Source organism: Apus apus, chromosome 11 (genome assembly GCF_020740795.1).
Source record: "Apus apus isolate bApuApu2 chromosome 11, bApuApu2.pri.cur, whole genome shotgun sequence".
In the NCBI taxonomy this organism is placed as follows: Eukaryota; Metazoa; Chordata; class Aves; order Apodiformes; family Apodidae; genus Apus; species Apus apus.
In genome coordinates, this window is record NC_067292.1 from 13382906 (window position 1) to 13403263 (window position 20358).

General features: G+C 37.7%; 1 protein-coding gene and 1 long non-coding RNA gene across 2 annotated transcripts in view; one reads left to right on the plus strand and one right to left on the minus strand.

Moving 5' to 3' along the window:
- The window catches only part of ZNF423 (zinc finger protein 423), a 920137-nt gene that overhangs the window by 346214 nt on the left and 553565 nt on the right, over positions 1-20358 (minus strand). The window lies entirely within an intron of this gene.
- LOC127389009 (uncharacterized) overlaps positions 1-20358 on the plus strand; it is a 190328-nt gene that overhangs the window by 80792 nt on the left and 89178 nt on the right. The window contains exon 4 of the long non-coding RNA XR_007890538.1: positions 2332-2422. This is a non-coding gene — a long non-coding RNA (uncharacterized LOC127389009). The remainder of the gene's footprint in view (positions 1-2331; positions 2423-20358) is intronic.

Here is a 20358-nt window from a genome sequence, read left to right on the forward strand (position 1 = left end):
ATTTTATTTTTATCTAATTTGCTTTTCTTGTCTCTAATGAGACAGTTGTAACTATTTGAATTGTAGCTGGTGTTTCTGTTTGATCTGTTAGTTCAAATATGCCATGTCACACCAAGGAACTCTTGGTTTATTTCCAGATCTCTTGCAGATGGATTTGCCAAGCAAACAATTTTCCTAGAATTATGTAGATTATTTTTTGGAATTTTGTATTTAGTCAGAAAAGTGCAGTAGATCACATTTTTATGATCATTTTAAAATATGTGCATATTATACTGTATGCACAAAATCAATATTTGTTTAAGCTTATTAAGATGACTGACAGGCTGGTTATTGCTTCTGCCCTCAAGTGTGTGTCCACATGTATATTCCCAGCTATTCACAAACACTGACTGATTTTGGCTTAAAAATGAACTGCCTTGAGACTGATCCCTGGGTTTATAGATTGTGCTTTCTTCCTTGAAATGTTGATATATTTTATCTATCTATTTGATATATATTTTATATTTAATATCTTATTGTCAAACCAATATCCATTTTATACTTGAGACACATGCATAAGGGGTCAGTTTTGCTTACTTAAAATATACTCAGAAAAATTGTCTTCATTAAGAGTTCTGACAAGCAGAAGTGTAAAATAGAAATACTTGAAATCTTTCAGAATTTATTTTCCTAAATCACCATATTGGAGTGAAACAGGAAAATGTATTAAGGAAGTTTAAAAGCTATTTGAAATGATACATGTAATAGATTTCACAGTAAATAGAATTTCTGTTAATCTTGCTACTATTTGCTGATTCCTCAGTGGGGAAGTAGCAAAATATGAAAATCAGATTAAAAAGAAATTGACTGGCAAATTGAACAAAACTTTCTTTTTTTTCCTTCTCTCTTGGAAAGGGCAGATCTGACAATGAGGTTATTTACATACACTAGAACAAAATCAATGAAGTAATTTTACTTTCTGTTTTGCTCCTCTGCTAGATGCAGGTGTAATAAGTCATCTTGACTGGCTGAGCAAGGAGTGATCTTGGAGGCCATGGGTCTTTCCCTTTATTTCCCAAGCTGTATGTCTAGGAGCTCATGAACTGACTCTTTTTCTGTATTCATTGTCTGCAATCCTTTCTAGTTTTATGCTGAATAGTTCATAACAAAAAAATTAATCATACCCTTACCGAGGTGCCCTTTTGTGCAGCAGCGTCTGACTCTCTCTCCATTAGCTTCGGAGAGTTCTGACATTGGCTTCTCACCTCCTGATCACTGCTAAACCTTGCCAGTGGTGCTGACAAGCAGAGTGTACTCAAACTGCCAAAGCCTGTGGCTGAGTCCTTTTCTGTGCATTTAGAACTGTTCTTAGAACTGAAGAAGAGGAGACTGCATTTTATTCACGTCACAGAACTGTCTGTCAAAAAGGCAAGTGTGACATCAGATCTCCTTTAGCAAGTCTTGATTTTCTTAATCAGTGAGGTTTGTAAGACATTAGGCAAAAGAGTATTGTTAAATCTTATCCTGAAATTAGAAAACAATTTGTGAATAAGCATTCTTCTGATCTTCTTGCTATCCTCAAATATTCAGATAGCACCAAGAAAATCCATTAAATGACCACCAAACAGTCTGGTGGACTTTCCTTTAATTGTAGAACTCCAAGATAATATTCCCTGTTTTGCTGTCTTTTATGAATAGTTTTCATTTCTAATGGACAACTTGCACACATCAAATAGCTTTTGGATTTTGCCTGTGGAACTGGAAATGCACCTTTTTTTAATAGAGGCACCTTGCTATTTTATTATACTTTTCAAATTTGAAAACATAGTTGTGGCAAAGGATGCTAAGTTAGTATTAACCCTCAGTACTTGGAATTCAGAAACAAACCTCTAAATTAAAATGTAGCAAGTGCACAGCTTGGAAGAAACTTTGCCTTTAGATTAGCACATGGACAAGGACTGTACAAAACGTGGTTGCCAAAGATGAGCTGCAGGTTGTATTGTTCCTCTAATGCGCTATTTGATTCAGTTTTCCCCTTCTTTGAGTTCATCTGGTCTACTACACGTAATTTTATGAGGGTGTCCAATGTCCTTTTAAAGCTCATTTCTGTTCTCAGGTCAGTTTTTAGTAGACTCTAAATTGTCACCCTGCTTAATCACAGTTTTTACACTTATACTGTCATTAATCCATGTGGAAGAAGTGGTTCTTAATGGATTGTTGTGGAAGGTGATTATCTCAGAATGAAAATGAAGCTTATCTTTTGTGTTCAATTCCAGGACTTTTGTGAATGATCTTGCATATTAAATAATTCTGCTTTTATTGTTTTCTTAAAAAAATGTTCTGTCCTTGCAGCTTTGTAACTTTGCCAGTATCAAGCAGGAAGAGAAATGAGTTCCAAAGAAGAGAACCTTTATTCAAAAGAAATACATTTAACAATGGCAAAGTAAGTGCAGAATATTAGTTGACATGAATTTCAGTTCATATAAATTTAATTTTCTAAACTCTTTAAAGTTATTCCTTAATGTAAATGTATGCACAAGAATACAGCACTGAATATCACTCAGATTTGGGGGAAATTTTCAACCTAGGACCCCATATAAATCATGACTGAAACACAGAAGGGGTGTAAAAATAGTATTTTCCTCAGTCTCAAGAAAGTTTGTTCAAAACAGATTTTGGCATGCTTCCCAGTTAGCTAGTTGCACAAAATTGTCTTTATGGACAGGCTGTTTTTAGGTGTATCATTAATTTCTTGAATCAAACTGAAGATAGACACATGGAAGAAATAGGTATTATTCCTTGTAATATTAACATCTAATGCAACCTAAGACTTTTGCCCACTATTTTAAAAGTGCGTTCATGTTAAATGGGAAGTAGGTCAGTGGGACAGATATTGGACCTGATTTTTCTTAGTATTCTAGCAATTGGAAATAAGTTATATTCCATGAGGAGGTAAATTGTATGCAGTGGATCAGTGCTCTGCTACTGCTCTTCTAAGTGTGTAGGAGAACTTGTTCTACTGTCTGTGTGATGTTGAATGAGATGATGCATTTTTTCCATCTATATTCATCATGTGCCAGTTCTTTACAGGTAGCAGCTATTCTAAAGAGCTATTCCCATTAAGGCAGATACAGATTTTGATGAAGTCACTGGAAATAAAAGGCTTTTCTTTTCCGACTGAAATGCTGCACATGCTACTGAATACTTCAGTATCTTGAAGTATCTTAACAACACAGTATGTATTTTATGGTGTGCTCCCTCCTTACGTGTCAGTGTTTTTTTTCCCCTGAAAGAGAATCTCATTTGCATAAGGTGGTTTTGAAAAGACTGGTTTGGCCTTTTTTCGGGAATGGGTTGAAGGTGGGGGTGGGCAGGTCAACCAGTTTTACTAACTATGTGCAAACCACAGCACATAGACCTAGTACACTATTATTTTGCTACATCTTTGTGCGCGCTCAGAATTCTTCCTTTGGATCTGATGTATGAATTGCACTTTGTGGTGCACTGAATGTCCTTGTGTCCAGGCTTCTTCTGTAGTATTCATTTCAATATTAACTATGGCTTGATGCTTAACCTTTTGTACAGAAATAGTTCAAGTGCAGCAGGCAAACAGGCTAAGACCAATAGCCCTTGAATAAGTACCACTGTTTCATGAGGAATCCAAATTTGCATCTAGTCTAGTCTCTGAAACAGACTGGACACAAAATCCTGGTCCTGAAAAGTAAACTTATTCCTGAATTTTGAGTCTAAATGTGGATCTTGGGATGGTTGGAGCTTTTGTCCTAGGCTTCTGGTAGCAGGACAGACAATAATAGGCCTTTATTTGTGGTGGTAACAAGCTTTTTTACTTCAGATGCAGGAAACGCAAATGTGTTTTCTCTCTCCTCTCTCACCACAATGATCTTTTTAACTAGATATGTCTGAAGGTATATGTTGGTAAAGGCATATATTGAAGGCTAATTTTTGAATAGTCCTTCCTAGGCACCTGTACTTTCAATCACCAAATAAAGGATTAGTAAGGTAGACTGCTGCCTTTGCTATAATGTGCTCTTTTGTAAGTGGAATATGAAATAAATTCTGCAATGTACATTACAACAGAGTAAAACTTGATCATAAAAATAATGAAAAGGTGGCATCATAACCCTTTCATAGCTCTATTAAGTCTTGCTCTAAAATATTGAAAACTGCTAACATTTATGAACTGTGCAAAGTATAACATCCAGTATTTCTGAATTACTTGTTGATGTTAAAAATTAGTTTCCTTCTACTTGTGGATGCCAGGAAATAATCTAATTCATGTGGATAGCTGGGAAAACAATGTGGAGTAGTGTCTTTACAAATCTATGACACAGAAAGATTTTGTGTATTTATTTCTTTTTAAATCTATCCTGAAACTGGTAAAGTAACTTCAGATACTTTCACTAAAAAGAACAATGTTTTTTAAAACACGTGTATTTGTATATTCACCTCCTGGTATATACTCACAACATAAACACTGAACTGCAATTATTGACATTTACATTTTTGCTTTAAGTATCTCCCATTCTCCAAAGGGAATCTGTGTTTAATAGCTTTTCTCAACAGAGATCTGAGTATTTCGGTACTACTAAAGTAATATTTTGAGAGCTGAAACGGTGCTTTGATTCTGTGCTTGAGCTTTTCAAAGGGACAAATCTTCACTCACTGTGAATTTGTGTCCCTCAGCCTATGCATTGTTTACTACTGCCACAACTAGTGGTTCCTGAGCTAGTTTCTGAGTATGTGACTGTTTCTATAATGTGACTGTCAGTTTTAATGTTGCCTGTGTCTAGGCAACCAGTTTCATTTATCTGAATAAATTCTAGGAAAGTCCAACAAAAGAGGAGGGAGGAAGAGGGGATAAATAATAGGGTTATTCATGTTTCTTAAACTATTGGAATGCCTTGCCTAGGTCAGTAACAAGGGTAATACTTTCATAATTTTTTAAACTATCAGTTATCTAAGTTATCAACGGTTGCTGATGTCTTGCATGGCTTCAGTCTATTTTTTTTGCCTTCTGAATCAGATGAAGTTGGCAATATCCATTCTTGTATGTCAGAGATTTTACTTATTCTGCAGTCTAAAATCTGTTTGCTGTCATTATTTAAGAATTAGTATTATTTCTTATATATATGAGATTTATAGAGAGGATGAACAAGTGCACCTTGCCTTATCTGCTTGACATGCCACATCTGTTTTCCTAAAAATGGTTAAAAATCTGGAACTAAATTTTTTTCAGTTCTTGAACTTCTGCTTGTTATTAGGCATAGTCTGCTTTTTCCTGATTGTTTTCTCAAGACTGTTGGAGACATACTATGATCTAGATAGGAAGAGATCACTTAGTTTAGGATGTTTGTACATAGGAAGCTAAGTAAGAGAAAAAAGAAAGAAATGTGTGACCTGTTGCAAAACCTTGAGAAGACAATCTTTTGCTGAAGCTCCTGTGCCTTTGGTTGGAACTGAGGAAGCTCAAGTTATGCAAAGGCATTTCTGATTTTAGTTCCTTCAGTTCTGGGTTATCAAATATGTTAACTCGGGAAGTTTGGTATTTTGGGGGTTTTCTTACATGATGGCAGTGGCTTCAAGTGAATTTTCTAGGAGCTCAGAACTTCTGAAATCAGATGCTTAGTGTCTCAAGCAGAGCAGCAGCTCACTTTATAACTGTCTTCTGTGGGTTCTGTGTAAGGAAAATATATCACACAGTGACTCTGGGATGCTTGGATATTGACTGTCCCATTATGGTTAATAGGAGGGGGAGGTACCAAAGTAAGAATTAGATTTTTAGCTTAACTGATTATTTTCTTAGTAGTTTTCTTGAGTAGTCACTAAGACAATAGCTACCCCACTGAACCCATGTAGATTTCAAGAGGGATCTATTGCAGTGAAATTTAACGTTTGCTGCTTTGTCTGGCAAGTATTAAGACTCCTTTCATATTTGTGGTGTTGAACAGCAAATCAAATAATAAAAGAGCACCAAAGTTTCTCACCTAGATGGTAAGCATTTTTAGTCCTATTTTGCAAAGACGGAAACTGAGGCAGAATTATCAGAAGCTAAGAAGCACCAGATAGATGAGGGGGATCTCATTCTTCAACCTGCTGGAAGAAATTGTCTTGAACTTTTGACTGAAAGATGAAATTTGGCAGTCTTAGAGGTTAGGTACCTTCACATTTCACAGAAATGAATGTTAGATATTAGAGAGAGAACCATCTTTATATCCTTACTCAGGGAAGATAACAAAACTAATCTCTAATTAGACATCAGAGACTCCACATAGACTCACTCTGGAGACGTAAGTCTCAACTAAGATACTGGACGTTGATTGCTTGGAAGCTCAGGAAAAAAACAGATGGAGTCTGGGGAAGGTGTTTTCACCTCAAGTCAAAAAAAGCATCTGTGAATTGAAATAATGTCAGACATTTAAAAAAGAAAAGCAACAAACTAAAACAAAAAAATGAAAATTTGCAATTAGACCTTAGATGGGAGTACTCAGGTCTCATTTATAACAACCTGAACTGAACATGAAACAGCTGTAGAAATAGTAGAGTGCTTAGAAAAGCAGAAGAGAAGCATACAGAAAATACAGATTTACATAGTTCATAAGACTGAATGAGTAAAGATGGGGATTTGCTGCCACAGTTTCTGTTGTCACTTCATCACTTAGAAAAGAAAGGAATGATGACTTTATAGTTTGGAGCTTAAGGAATACTGAGTGTGTGATTTTTCATCCCTGAGTTACCATAGATTCTGGTTTCCCTGGTTACCAGTGACCAAAGAAGGGACACGAAGGAAGCTGGCGGCTTGGTTATTTATTTATTTATTGGGGGAAAAAGAGAAAGGGGGGGGGAGCGGAGGGTCAGAGAAGATTTTTGTGTTTGTAGGAAGAGAATGTGAGAATAGTGCTGGAAGATAATGGCTGGAAACAGATTTTGTCTGAAATGGAATTTATAGATTTCTCTTCAGTACAAGGAGCTAAAGCAGTTGAAAGAAAAAGACTGGCTGTGAGAAACAAATTCTGATAAAAAATGAGGAAAAGAGCAGCTGTAGAGCTGTCTTCCTAAAAGACTGGAAATAAGAAATAAGTTGTATCAACATGGGTGATACAAGGTGTGATTCTGAACTGGTCCTTTCTGTGATAGGAACTTTACAGAGAATAAATTTACCTTTGTACTAAAGAGCAGGTTGTCCTGTTTCTTTACTAATCCAGAGGCTTCCTTTGATAATCTCTGGTAATTCTTTTGGCTGGGACTTGTCAGTGGCTCCCAGAAGGGAAAACCTTTTAGTGTTTCCTCATGGCCTGCTGCAGAACTGTAAATAGAAAAATAAATATGGCAGAGGAGGATTTTCAGTGAGGGGCTTTTTGTAACCAGGACATTGTTGCGTATCCCTTTTGCTTTCAAACTGATCTATTTCATATCCAGAAAACCTTTTGAAATATTCAGCACTGTAACAGACAAGCAATACAACAAACATTCCTGCACAGCTTCTGCTTTGGTATTTGTTGGAAAGCAAAGGCAGTAATTGCTTTCATCCTTCAGACTTGTTGACACTTAATCAATGCTTAGATTTCCAGGGAGGAATTACCCAGGCTTAGAGAATTATTGACACCTTTACATTAGTAAAATATATTTTGGACATGTTAATATTCCACAAAGACCTGCCCATGCCAGGGAAGCTCTTAGCAGCATATTGCCACAAATGCAAGAGTAGCTCTGCTGCACTAGTTCCAAGTGCCAGAGGCATCTTAAATGGAAACATATTTCTGGTTTCTTCTTGTGTTTTAACCATGATACATGAGTTTGCTTGATTCCATCATTTCTATGGCAAATTACAGATACTTAGCTGGACCAGCTCCTTCCTATCCTTAATGCAAGAAAGGCCTACATATAAGAATACTAAACTTCATTGTGTGTAAATTTTCGTTTATGGCTGAAATTTGAAAGCACAGTCTTTAATATGCTCTTTTAGTTCTTTTTCTGCAGGGCAGGTGGTAGGAAGCAGATGATTTTAACATCCCTAACATTTCACTAGCCTACAGAATACCTAAATTCACAAGAGAAAAGTGATTCTGGAGTACTGTAATGCTACTCTTAACTGGGTTTATCAATACCCAACAAGTTACTAACTACCATTAGTTTAGATTAGTAATTATGGCCACTTTTAAGTTTACTTCTATGGGCGTTTTTGGTAGAGTATGTGAAAGCTGAATGAAGTTCTCAGACACATGGTGTGATTCTTGGGGTGCCCTACACAGGGACAGGAATTGCACTCTATGATCCTGATGGGTCCCTTCCAACCCAGCATATTCAACTATTCTGTGATTCTAAGTTTTGCATTTTGATTCTTCAGATTTATTGGGCTCATATTCTCCTTTATTTGCCAGTATAACTCAAAATGCTTTAATTTGCTTCCAAATACAAGTTTGTATTTCCACATTATCTCAGTTTTTCTATTTGGATTTTTTCCCCTGTGCTTTCAAAAGGGTGTATCTGTTTTGAACCTGATTTGCATGAGCATAATGTCAAGTATGCACACACAGATGGGGTGTTTATATCTGCACATGATCATTCCCACGGTCACTTTTCACATTTGTGGGTAGGCAATAGCCAGTCTCAGTATTGTCAAGATTCTCAATCCTGTGACAACGAAGGAGAATTTTATAAATGGATTGGAAGAAGGTGTTTAAGAGATGCCCTCCTAGCCTTGTGGGCAATATTGGAAAATGGACCAATATTGTTTGAAAATCTAAGAGGTTTGAACCAGCATTATGGGCTGATAAAGGCAAAGACACTTTTGGTTGCATGCACAGTCCTGTTCTTCTCAAAACACACTTTACATGCAAGAATAGCTTGGCTCCCTTGTAGGCACTTCTGTCTTCAATAAAATTTGTGCTTCAGCCATGAGCCAAGTTTTCCAGACAATGTATATCTGCACATTCTACATTTTGGTGCCCAGAATAAGAGCTCGGTTCAGAGTTGCCCGGCTTAGGGGACTAAAGGAAGCCAAGGGACACCTGCAAGCCCTGGAAGTACCATTGGCAAGGATGGTCATGGCAGCTGCTTCAGCTACCAGGGCCACTCCTTGGGTGACTCCTTGAGTTCATGAAGTAGAGCTGGGAGCTGCTATCATAGCAGTACAAACGGAAGTGTTGTCTCAGCCACTGAGGGTCAAACCAGACCTCCCTAGCTCTGAATAAGAGAGGAAAACCACTCACCTCGTCCCTACAGTAACATACATCAAGCCCTCAGATACTGAATATTGAGAACTTTTTAGTGATCCTCCAGTGCCAGAGACTGATTCTTTGAAATGGTCATCTTTAATATACAGATGGTATCTAATCTAATCAGAGGTAGAAAGGTTTTCAGAAATGAGATATTTCTTCCCCAACTTTTAAATGATAAATGTAAAATCTCCCTGTTCTCAGGTAAAGGTGTGTGATTTTGTTGATAGGCACCAGCAGGCTTTCAGGCACTATATTGACTATATGTTCTAATTACCTCATTTTAAAAATATATAACAACATTTTTTCATAGTTATTCTCTGATATGACTGTCTCACTAAGTATTACTCCTTTTGTGCTGCTGAAAAAATATTCTATTCAAAATATGGCTCATTTAATAGCTAGTATGTCTAGATTATACCTTCCTTGGTAGAATGTATTTTTTCCCTTTGTTTTTCTTTCAGGAGTTAAAAAAAACAGTTTCACTAGTTAAAAATACTTCTTAATTACCTAACTATGTGGTAAACACAATATACAATTTTAGAGAAAATTTGCCATGAAAAATATTGTAGTAGGTACAGGAAAGTACAGTCTTTTGGGATTCAGTTGAAAGGTTGCCAGTGTCCTGTTTATGCTACTTGTGCATAAGTAGTAATTTAATTTTCTGCTCTCTTTTGCTGACATACTCAAAAAATCTGTTGACCTTAGCCTTACTTACTGAATTTTACAAGCACAGAGGTAGTTAAGTTTCCTTGTAAAATATATATTTGTCAGAAATCATTATTAAGTGCAACACTGAAATATCCCATCTGTAACAATAAAGTTTACCTCTTCCAAAAGAGGAAAAAAAAGAGAATCTGCTGGTTTGAATCCCATAGCTCAGGTGAACAAAGTTTATGTGGACCCTGTCTCCAAAACCCAACCTGCAGCTTGTTAAGGAAATGCCTGATGAACACACCCAAAGCACCAGAAGGATCTGGTCCAGAAGTGTTGTGTATTTGTTCTTACAATTTGCAGGTGAAGCCCATCAGGAAGGTTAATCAGCAGTTTAAAAGTGAGGTGGCTGCAGGAGGTTGTAGGGTAATGTGCTAGCAAGTTCTTCATCAGTGTGGTCTAGAAAAATCTTGGGTTGCTTTGTGTAATTTCTCTGGGGATTTAGAAAGTGTTTTGTTGGGGTTTTTTTCCTAATATATGGTGTCTTCTGAGGCAAGAAACACCTTTTATTTAACACAAGCAAAACTTTGTAAAAGCCGGAGGGGCACAGAGAAGAGGATTCCAGGTAAGTGTGGTATAATAACATTTATACAATTTTCTATACAGATTGGTAAGAAAACTGTATTAATGGTTTGTTGGAGATGCTTTAATGTCTCATGCTGTGCATAGTCTTTTTGTGAACTACAGTTCTTATGTCCCAGGAGGCTGCAGAAGGGGTGCATGCCTATGTTATCTCACATCAATCACTATTCCTGTATACTGAGTTGAAGAAACCTTACTTTTCTTTTTTCAGAAATGTCCTGAATGCTTTCATAGTGTAGCTTGAAAATTGCTGTGGTCTGGGGAAAGAGCTTATAGTGAGAAGAATGGGGATGTTATGCAAGTACAAAAAGTTTAAGAAGTGTTTGGGGTTATTTTTAACAGTTAAGATTTTCTGTCTCTGACTCCAGCAGTTTTTCAAGTGTGATGAAGTTCTGCATATAGCTTATTGGTATTGAATGTTTTGGCTTCCTGTATATAGGAAGATATGCTGCATATTTATATCCAATGGTGGCGCGGGGGGGGGGAAGACTTAATATTAATTGTGTGGTATTTGGTGTAAGGCATTTATCTTTCAATGACTGTTAGCCTGATAATGGTACCTATGTTAAAAAGTAATAGTAGTTGCTATTCAATTAAAACTGCCTTTTGGATACACCTTTCTGTACTCCTAAAACATGAACTTTTTCTAAAGTGAAGATACTGGGTGGCAAGTCAGCACAGCTCTGTTGCATTAGTATCTTCAGAGCTGCTTTGTTTTAGGCTTTCTTTCCTGAGGAGATCAATAATGGATGCTTGACATCAGTCTTTCACCAGTCAGAAATGAGGAAGCCTAAATGCATTTATTTAGGGCAGGCATGTTTTCATCCTGTGCTGGAAATCCTGTAATTGAGCGAGGTTTATAAAGTGTGATTGCTGATGGTGTGTGTTCCAGTCTGACGTGCCTGTGAAAGGTTCCACTGGCATTTACTTGACTCTTAGAATTGTTGACCTCATCTCCCAAACCGGCCAGAATGTGAAATGTTTCTGCAGGGAGGCACATAGACAGGATTAACCTAATACTCAGGACCACTGAGGCTCAGCTTATGTTTGCATTAGTAGCTCTCTTGAATTTTGCTGGTTCTACATAATTTGTACTTAATTTGAATTTTTTTTTCTTAAATTAAAAATGAAATAAAAGGAAAGCAGAGCAGAGAACAGACATCCATCCCCTCACAATCTTGCCTAATACTTGTATCTTCTTGGTGAAGTGGATGGCAAGACTTGATACAGTTTGCTGTTAGTAAGAACATGGAGAAATTCAATGGTTTATTGGACAGAACTGTTTTGCTGCTATTTACAGGTCTAAAGAAGTCAGCAGAAATGTGTTCCTCTGCAAGGATATGTTAATCTAGGCATGTTCATAGTGCAAGACTCTAATTAAAAACCAGTTGCTATTACTTGTCAATACCAGTAGTGTTTAAGTCTCCAATCACTAATACAAATGGAAATGTACCCAAGTAAAAGTGACAGGGACAAAGAAAAAAAAGAGTGACAGGTTCAGTGTGAAACCAAAGGTATCTGTGTGGCTCAGATCCCTCTCTTGTGCAAGCTGTCCTTGTGCTACTCTAAGCCTTCCTTTACCCTGGGACTCTGCCTGTGGTGCAGCGGGTTTCTGATCTCACCAGGACACGGTGTTACCTACCAAATGGGCACTGAAAATGGCAAGAGCATGTTCCAGAGCCAGGCAGCCTGTCTGATCTGCTGCTCTTCCCTGGGGTGATTTAATTTTGTCTCTGGAAGTCTTTCTATATTATATTTGCAATACATTTTCCAGAATGGTTCAGGTGTATGGGGGGATTGTGGTGAGGGTCAGGCAGGCTTTTGTGGCTCTTCAAGGTTCTGACCTATCTGTTTATTTTAACTGTTTTGTAATCTGAGTAGTAGTCTGCTTTCCATCATGTCCATCCTGCAAGTTCCTTGAAGAAACAGCAAAATTCTTTAATGTATTGCTGTTTTCACCTGTTAACTTGGAAGGAAGTAGATAAGACACATTGGCTTATAGTGTATTTTAAATGGTGCTGCAATACAGAACACAGATGCACAAAGTTCTTTGCACAATTAATTAATAGTACTGAGACTAAGAAAAGCGCAGATTTTGCTTTTTTGTTGGGGTGTGTTGGCTTGTTTTTTGTTTTTAAAAGTAGCAGTGATTCTGTGTAGTGTCTTAAGAATTGTGGTTGGTGTCCTGGTGATAATACATTTAACTGGGAGGTGATGGCTTGTAACAAAGTGATGCTGAAGGTCACCCCTGCCCTGCAGGAATGGTCCTGGCTGCCTGTGCTCTGGAGGGGCTGCAGGGGATGCTGTGAGGTGGGGCTGGGGCTGCCCCTGCCAGCCTCTGCTGGTTTGAGTTTGTTCTGCAAGGAACCCATTGTAGGGCACAGCTGTGGTCATCAGGGATGCTGGTGGTGCCTCTGTGGAAGCTTATTTAAGAGGGCAGAAAATGGTGGACAAAGGGATAAGGTGGGGGGGGGGGGGGGAAGATGAGGGGAAAAAAACAGAAGCACTACAGGTGTGGAGGTCTTCTCTGAGACCCATGGAGGATGCTGCACCAGAGCAGATGGGTATTTCCTGACAGGAACCACAAGTGGAGGGTAGGGCCTGTGCTTGGAGCAGTGGAAAAAATGTGAGAGGGAAGCATCAGCATGGATGAAAGGCTGTGCTACCTGTGGCCCCATCCCACCCTGTGCTGCTCAGACCTGGGGGTGGAAAAGTCAAGGTGAAGGCTTGGGAGACCTGGAAGGAAAAGTGGAATCTGAATATTTGCCTTTGCTTCTTGCCACCTGAATCTATTAACTTAATTAGTAGTTTTCATTAATTTTAATTTCATTTCCTCACCCCATTGTGCTGAGGGAATGAGTGGGTGGCTGGAGCTTGGCCCTTTGCTAAGATTAGCCCGTTGCAGAGCAGAAGGTTTTTCAGCAGTCAATATCAATGTGTACTTCTGTGATTGAAGAGGATGTTTTGCTGTTAGTTGCACACCCAGAAGTGAAAGAAGCCCCTAAAAGCTGAAAATCTTTACCATTTTAGAAATCCAATGTGTGCCTTTCTTGCTATATGAATGCAGTTCGAGCAGAAGCAGTATGTCTGTGTTTGTCCTGTTACACAGTGGAAATGAGTACTAGTGCTCCTACACATGAATATGCTACTATTTGTGAACGGAGTTTTGAACTCTTTTATCAACACTGATTGCTGCCTGGGGAAATGATTCCATTATATCAAAGCCTGAGAGGAAAAAGTCAAGAGTGGATGGATGGTTCAAAACAGAATAAAAAATGTGCGTTAGAAATCATGACAAATAAAAGCCTTTTGTAGTGCAGAGGTAGGTGCTGTGTTAAATTAAGGCATTTGAAGTATTACTTATAAATTAAATAGATGTCTAAGAGGAAAGAACAAATGCTATGCATCAGTGTTTAATGAGGAATTTGTAGGTAGGAAGAGGCTTAATTTGGAAATAAGATTACCTGTAGTTTAGTCTGGATGGTTAGAAATTGTTTTTTCTTTATAAGAACCAGGCACTTATACTCCTGTTGAGTGATATTTAGTTCTTAAAGTAGGTTTCTTCATTTGCTCTACCTGTAATGTGAAATGCTATTTAGTGCTAGAAACAGTGGGGAAAATATTTCTAGCAACAAGATAGCTAAAGACAGAAAAAGGGATATCTTTCACTTTCTTCATCATGTTGTGACAAGGACAGTCTGCTAGAAAAGGTGAAAAATATTTTGGCTGCCAAATTGGATGACACTTGCCACTTAATTTTTTTTCTCAAGCATTTATTTTCACCTCATGAGTAAGCCTGTTCTGTGTTTTCCTGTTTTGCAATGGAGATGTGGCAATGTCATTGCAAGGCCATTTCTAAACAAAAGAGCCTTATTTCTCAGTGACAATTAGGTAATTTTGGAAGCATGTGTTTTGTCTTATGTAATGGCATAACAGCTACAAATGAAGCAAAATACAGAAAAGTGTCCATTTATGAAAATGAATGAAACACCTGTAGTGAAGAAATACAGGATGTGACTAGATTACATTGCTATTTCATTTTAAACATTTTGGGCCTATATGAGAACGAGAGCTAATCTAATTGTTTTAATAACATGTTGGGTAACAAGTCTTCTCCTATAAGGAAAATGCTTTATCTTCTAGTGCTTTTAAGATGTTTTTAATAGTTTACTGATGTTAAGAGACAGCAGCACTTCGCACTACGATGTGCATGATTTTTGGAATATGTTAACCTTGTTTCTTAGATTCCAGTGATGAACTTGATTTAAATGAGAGCTCTGGGGTTAGTGATAGACAAAATGTGTGTACAAGTCTGTGTGTGAGACTTGAACAAGCAATCCCTTTCTCTTTTCAAACAAAGAACATGAATAACAGAAATGGGAAGGGCTGCATTCAGTTTGTGTTTCCAGGGTTCAAACTACTCTGGGACTGGCCCACACCTGAGAAAATCACAGCTGAAGAGCAATAATGAAAATTCCAGTTTCATTTCAGTCTCTTTCTGGCTGTGTGACGCTATGGCTTTAGTGGTTATGCCGTGTGGCTTAAGAGGAAGCCTGTTATGCCTGTCCCATATGCTTTAATACTTGAGTTGTAAAGCTGACAACATAAAGTATGTTATTTCAATCATAATTTGATACTCAGTAACTCTTATAGCTAGCCAGCTCATCTGTTATTTGGACTTAATAATTTTGACTTGCCTCAATTTATTGCACATTTATGACATGTGGCATTCATTTGTGAATATTATTTTTCAGTTGAGCAGCAGGTTGACAAGCCTGTGGCAAAAGTTAGGATACTTTAAAGGACATATAATCTGCTGTGCTTTTCAAAACCCCCAAATAGATAAAATACAATCAAATTTTATACTAGATTATGTTTTGCCAGTCAGGTACCACTATAATTTGACAGGCATGATGTGATACAATGAAATCTGAATGACATAACCTAGTGTGACACATCAGGCCAATGTAGAAATTTAATAAACATTTCCAATAAGTTTGCTATACTTAGCCTCTCATGTCCCCTACCATGCCCCAGTGTTATGTCAATATCTGGGTCAGATATTTGGTCTTAACCATTACAGAAAGTAGCACATCTCTAGGATTCTGCTGTGGATGTGCATGGAAATGTCAGTGAGGCAAAATCATCTCTCGCTAAGGAGTCAAGTTATGTATACATCTAAACACTAGTAGTTTTGTCACTAGTGTAATCTAATTCAGATTTGGTTTTGGCTAAAAATGAGAACCCTTGCAGGTTCAATTCCTTTATGTTGTTTTGCACTGAAACCTGATATACTAGAACTTATTTCCAAAAGACTTTTCCTGGAGTTAATTAATCTAGTACAAATCAACAGTTTTCTTCACATGGGTTTGAACTACTTTCTTGTTTTATTTTAAAAAATATTTAGTGATGTAAATTAAGGCAGAGCAAGGGAATCAATGAATTACTCTGAATTGTTGCCTGTAGCTTATTGCATGCAGCTGGGGGAGGAGAAAGATTTGAGAAGCATCAGAAGAGTTCATGTTTGGAGTGCTCCCTACCTGCAAATGGAAATTTGATTCAAAGCCTGATCATGCCAAACATCAAGTCTTTTCATGTGCTAGTATTATACAGTGGCTGACAGAAAGCACAGAAGAAAGTCTAAGTATTCCTGTCTGTGTGACTGGACTCAGTTGGCATTGGCAGGCTATAACTTAAACTTCTTTGAGCACATGAGTTTGTTTTACAGATAGAGCTGTAAACTCTTGCCAAGGTGGCTTATAAATGTAGCCAGTTTTCCTTACCATCTTATAAACATCCATGTTAATTCTAGCAGCAAACAGGAGAGTGCCTAGCTAGTCCTTCAGACAGGCATTACCTTGACTCCATATACTTTCCCTTTGTGCTCAAGATGGGAATAAACTAAAACTTGCTGTACTCCCTGACCCACTCTCCTACATATACTGCCTGTGGAATGTCTATAGGTTGGCATGGATCATATATATCAGCCCTGATGACAGACAATATTAAAGCAGCTGCAGGAATGATCCAAGACTGCCTCTTCAATTTCAAACATGTGATGTTGCGAAAAGGGTATCTAATTCAGTTGGTGATGGTGACAGTACAAGGCACAGTGTTCTTATGTTCCTGTACTGCAACCTGTGGTGTGATTGACACTATGGTAGGGGGATATATACTCTTACCTTATTTTCCTAGTTACTTGAAGCTTGCTAAAAGGCAAACACAGAGGTGAATTTTGGCTGGAATTTAGGTGCCATTTTATATTGAAAGTACAGCATGAATATACCCACTTGTTCTGTAAAAATAAGAATCTCTTGTCTTCAAGTGACTCCAACTTTGAAGGTGCCTTATGCCTTCAAAATAATGGTGTCTGTAGAGTCACTCTGAATACACACTTCAGTTGAAATGTATGCCCTTCTTTATTATGGAGTATTTTCATTGATGAAGGGCATTCAAGTAACTCCAATCCTGAAACATACTGGTCAAAGACAGAAATATGCTGTCCCCTGCCTATGTGTTGTAGAAAGACTGCAACTGTTCAGCCCCTCAAACCTGTCGTATTTGGAATATCAACTCTCTGTTCTTCCCTGCAAAGGCTGGGGCAACAGAGGTGATGACTGTAACCTTTTCTGCGAGTAGCCAGATGGTCTTGTTATTTCAGCTACCTGAATAGGTAATAGGAAAGAAGTGCTTATTGTCAGCTGAGAGGTTTTTTCTGGTTGCAGAATATCACCATTTAAATCTGCTCTTATTGTCTGAGTAGTTATCTGAAATTTTCTTTGGCATGCTCGATTATACAAGCTAAATGTAAACAAAATATTAAATGGTACTGAATCATGGAAATACTACTGGTCTAGGATTTTTAGGAAATAAGTCCCAGGTACAAATGTTGTCATCTGTTACTACATTCAATATGGTTATTTATCATAATGTATTTCTGGGGTATCTTCCTTAAACTATTCAATAAACTTCAGTAAATGTGACAAATTCCTAGGGAAGAAGAGGCAAAATATAAAACACAGGTAACACGAGATTCCAAAAGAGATTTGGGGATGATATGTTGCGAATGAATACGAATATTTGAAGTTTTATTGAACAGTTCAGCAGGTCCAAAATGCTTTTTTTCTGAAACTTTAAGCTGTATGTATTGTTTCAAGAGGCTCTAGGTATGTTAGTGTCTGTTTTCTACCTATCTTTTCTCTCATATTTGTCTTTACAGTTTAGCTGCACAAGGGTATCCAGAGGCAGGAGCAAGGCAAGTAGTGTGGCATACTTGCCTGAAGCCCCTACCAGCTCACTACTGCACTTGTTTCCTTGTTTCCCTCTTTCTGTTCCTCTTCCTTCCCTTCACCTTTGAAAGGTCATATGGTTCAACAAAATCCAAAGATATATGTTGCTTATTATTGTGTAGTAGATATGCTTTCTGAACATCATTAAAACCAAAAAGTGGTTTTCACCAAAGGCATATTAGGATTTAACCAATTAACAGTGGGCCAGATTAATCCCTAAAGTAAGTTTTCTAAGCTTGCCTACATCTGAACTGCTTATTTCACAACATCTTTAACCATAGAAACAGTTTCAAAACCCAGTATTTTGATTAATGGCAAACATCTTGGCAACACGAGATGAAGTAATCTGTATTAAGATATTTAATTTTATGCAAATAGTAATCCAATAATTAAGAGGTAAATTGTGTTTTGGAAGTACTTGGTATGTGTGGAAAGAGATGTGAGAGATGCTTACTGACTGGGATGGTAGGAAAAATTATAGAATGCAAGAGAACTGGCTATGGTTTGGAAACAAATGCATTATTAATTGCCACTCGCAAGAGAGTTGGGAGACTTGAGACAAACATGTCAAATTTCCCACCATTCCAAGTACAGGCTTGTGCTTATACAGCTGGTCTGACCTCTTGCTATATTCCGCATCCATTTTTAACTCCAGAAGGAAAATTCATGTAATGCTACTCCATGAATTGCATGCATTTCCTTTGCTGAGGAAGGTACTTATTCCTTGTTTTTTCTCTGTTCTGTGGAAAATGCAGTGAATTGGCAATAGAATGGACCCTTCTTGGTAGTAACGAATCAGTTATCTGTTCTTTACCATATTTAGTAAGTGTTTGTCAGTGCCCCACTCTGCTTAAACTTGTATGTATTCCTGGAGGAAAAAGTGTTATCCATTAAAGGTGCTTTAAGCCTATGCAGAATTCATCTCCCCTTGGAAATGTACACCTGGGTTACCCAGCAGGGTTTGTGCTGTTGCAAGGCTCATCTTTAAGTGCTCACATACATGCTGTGTTTGCCACACTAACTGCTTAGGAATAGCTGTAACAAGGAGCTGTCTCTTTTCTCCCATCCAGCCTCAATATAGACAAGGTCTAAGTTATGAATGTGATAATTTACAATTCATTAAATATTCTTAATTCTGAGGTGGGAACAAATGAAATTCATCATTAGCAATTGAGTTTTCAAGTGAATGTGTGTGGGAATATGTATGCTAGAAGTTTATGCAGATAAATCCATTAGCAATTTTCTGCACACCTCATTAAGCAAAATATCAAATCCCACTTGGCTCTTCTGCTCTCATTAGACAATTCCTACTATTCCATACCATGGAAATAAAAGAAGTCCCTAGTGTAGTGTCCCACAAATGATTTCACAATCTACAGCTGTCCAACTAACACCTTGGACTAATCATGTTTCCTCAGTGTGCTATATCATTGTTCAGTCTACTAAGAGAATCTTCCTGGCAACTGCAGAGGGGGTCCCTGGAAGTAAGTGTAGTTGTTATTACTTGTCACAGAGCATTCCAGGTTCTCTGGCACCAGAAGTGGCCTAAAGCATGTGTGCAGTTGTGCGTCAGGTGTTGAAAGTATTTTCCAGTGAAGATTATTGAAAAAGTTGCTCAGTCACTTTTAGAAAATAACGATCACAACTTAAATTTCTGTGTGAGGAGGTCACCCTTGCTATAATTTAGAATAAAATAATTTCTTGGGTTAACGATGGTGTGGCTACATCTGTGTCAGGGGCTGTGGTTTAGCTATCACTTTAAGGCAGTTTAAGCCAACTCCACTCTTCCAGTAAGTGTTCCCAACTTGTCCTGACCTCAGCAGCACATTCTGGTATTCCTTCATGTCCTTATGATGGCACAAGAATGGCCACCAAAAGGGTACAAATGGGCTTAAATAACCTGGCAAAATAAGACTGACTTAGTTTTGATCTAGTTAGACTTATCAGGTTCACCATCTAGCCTTGCAAATACTTGGTACAAAAAAAGGGAAGAAAATACAGTTTGTGGCTAGAAAGAGGGAGGACCAAGTGCTTCTTTCAGTGGTAATGTTGTCTTATGGCAGTTTAAAGCCTTCATGATACTATGCCAATAAAGTGGTTGATAGTTCACAGGAAGCTCTATGAAGTTGAACTAAAGTAGGTGGTAATCTTGAAAGGAAGTTTGATTTCATTAATTTGTCACTATTTTTGCAAGCAAAGGGGGAAGAAATGGGATTTCCCTTGCCTGTCCATTTACACACAACAAGAAAAGACGTGGAAGAAAGTACAAATCAATATTCTTGTAACTTAGTCTATAGCAAGTGAAAATCTAAAAAGGATGAAGACAATTTTTTTTTTGTATTTCTTCCTGTTGTTTGACTGTTGTCTTTGTTTTTGAGATGGAGAAGTGCCAAATAGTTGTAATTTTCAAGCCCTAACTGTTTTGTCTAATAAAAGCTCACACAGTCTAGAAACTAAGTGGTCTCCTAACCAGAGGATGGCAGGGGGAGAGGAATGATTCTCTGCTGGGTACTCAGGGCTGAGGTCCTGTTAACTTTTTTCTTATTTGAGTGAAAATA